Source organism: Hypanus sabinus, chromosome 8 (assembly GCF_030144855.1).
Source record: "Hypanus sabinus isolate sHypSab1 chromosome 8, sHypSab1.hap1, whole genome shotgun sequence".
NCBI lineage: Eukaryota > Metazoa > Chordata > Chondrichthyes > Myliobatiformes > Dasyatidae > Hypanus > Hypanus sabinus.
The window spans coordinates 34,479,274-34,481,942 of record NC_082713.1 but is presented as its reverse complement, the minus strand read 5'-3'; the positions used below and the strand labels follow the sequence as shown (position 1 = coordinate 34,481,942).

Below are 2,669 nucleotides of genomic sequence, written 5' to 3'. Positions count from 1 at the left end.
CAAAGTTATATCTAGAGTATCTTTGTGCTATTTTTATATTTTTTCTATCTGTTCCTTTAATTATCCAACTCACACCCTCGCATTCGCTTTTCATCTTCTGTTGTTGCTGTTTCACATATTTATATTACTGCTTGTGTTATCATAATCATTATTATAATGTCTTACATACCTCACACTTTGTCAATCTATCACTCTTCAGGCCATTCCACTCAAGGACTTGTGCTAATAGTATTTTGTGAGTGTATGTGCTGGATTGTAACTATCTGTGCTGTGTGTAACTACATGCACAATGTTTTGCACCTTGGCCCCAGAGGAATGATGTTTCCTTTAGCTGCATACATGGTTGAATGACAATGAACTTGAACTTAATGCCAATCTATTTTGAAGGAAGCCTCAAATTTGGAGAAACTTTGCAAAGGAGATTATACTTCCATTCATAAGGTAGATACTTTTATTTCCTTCAAAACATCAGCAAAGCTGCTTTGCAGTAAGAAAATGCACACTTTTCAAGAAAGACAAGTAGAAAATCTTCCATGCCAAGAATAGAACAGAAACTACAATGTAAATTGGCTTGTTATATTCAAAAAATCAGCCAAAAATTCAACAAATAATTACATTTGTTTTCTATGATATATTGAATTGAATTATCAACACTCTAAATTTACTCTGCTTGTTTCTGCAACAGCAAAGGATTCTAATTTTTTGTACTGTTTTCCATGTAGAAATTGTTACAGCTACAGCAGATACAATCTAGACCAGCTCTGCATTCTTCATTACAAGGGCATCTCTGTCCTCTGTGAATCAAAACACTTGGGGCACATGCTGCATGCCAACATTTACACCCAGGTTTCCCTCTCGGCTTTTTATACACAGATTTCACTGAATGAGCATAATCTTGAATTCCTATCCTCCTTACATTTTTATGTTTATTACTGTAATTGTTAACCATATTTTCAATCTTTCAGTGGCAATACTATGTATATTATCCATAGACTTCATTTAATTAGGTGAGCATATATCAAATTGCAGCAAGATGATGTAGAAATCTGCTCAGAGAATGCTTGAATTATGCGTTCATCCTCATCCTTACAGTTGTCATCGTTCTCTAACATGCTTTGTTTGCAACTTTTCCTAATGACATTAGCAGTTATTTTTTTCTGTCTTTTACACTGACATTAACAATGTCATTTGATTGATTTGACATGATAAGAGTTTTGTACCACTTGCACTTGCGCCACCTGGAGTGGAGTCAATGTACTTATTATTTCCATAGCTTTTTCTGTGGAACTTAACATGTTGGACTGCATTTTGTCTTGCTCCAACATCATGCCTTTTTTTTAACAAAGTATTCAACTTAACTGGTAAGCTGATGTTTTCCGAAATATCCTCCATTATATAGTCACAAAGTTTCCTAAAAGAAGCTAGAAGAATACAAAGTTGCTCATTTTCCATGGTCTTTGCACCAATTGCAGACAGGCTTCATTTGCATTTTCTTTCTGCCCTGTACATCTTTTACCAAAAAAGGCTGGCATACTGACTGTTTTGGACCAACTGGATTTCTCAGGAGAATACCTGTATTGAAGAAACAAAAGTTCTCAAATATGGTTACAAGCGTCTGTGAAGCAGTTACAATTTAACTAAAAGAAGAAAAAGTATGTATTACACAAAACCAGGACACAAACATCAAAACTAATCAACTGGTCATTACATTATTTAACTATATGTAATCAATGACCTTCAGAAGTCTGAACATTGCAAAGTACCAACAGTGAAAAAATTGTAGTTTTATTTGTTCTGTCAAAAGAGATTAGGAGTATATTTTTTACAGATGATCAATTAAATGACAAACGTAATCAAGATGCTTTCAGAAGAGGAAGGTCCTGTGTCATTAACTCCTTGACTAAGACACAACACAGCAGACAGTTTATATGGTACACGTTAACTTCAAAATGGCTTTTAAGTTCTACAAATGTCTGTCAAACTCAAAGATGCAGTGTATTTTATAAAACACCCAAGTAACAAAGAAAATGAATGGGAAGCAGTTGTGGAACATTACAGAAGAAGAGATGACAGGTTGAACGCTGTCAACTGACAAAGATAAGGATTTTCAGTTCAAGTTGTACAGTACAGAAACTCTTTCCCCTGCCCCCTCCACTTTTGCGATGACCATCATGCAACCAATTACAGCAATCCATTTTATATGTTTTCCTCCTGCTCTCCCCATCAACTGCCTCTATTCCTCGACTCTCCTACCACCCACCTGCACTAGTGAAGATTTACAGTAGACAATTAACCTTTGAACCAGCCTATCATTGTCATATGCAAAAGAGAGTGGAGCAGAGAAAACCCAGACAAGTAAACTCTACACAGATGGAAATCTGGGGCTCTGACACCACTGTACTGTGAATTAATGACACATTGTACATTCTGTTGACAGTGAAACTCACCTTGGATGTAAGTTCAGTCAACATCTTGGAGATTTCCTGAGAGGTATTGTTCAAAAGACAATGTGGATTAGCACAATAGCAACTACCACTGTTGCCTCAAAGCTCCAAGAGCCCGAGTTTGATCCTGACCCCAGGTATCAGAAGAATGTATTGGTAGTTAATTAGTTACTGCTAATTATCCCTTGGTGGTAGGTGCAGAAAGAATCAGTACAAAAAAAAAGA

At 36.0% G+C, this 2,669-nt stretch overlaps 1 pseudogene; it reads right to left on the bottom strand.

The window, feature by feature from the left end:
- Window positions 1-264: 264 nt before the first annotated feature.
- LOC132397882 (E3 ubiquitin-protein ligase MSL2-like) lies at window positions 265-1,630 on the bottom strand (annotated as a pseudogene).
- Window positions 1,631-2,669: the final 1,039 nt, after the last annotated feature.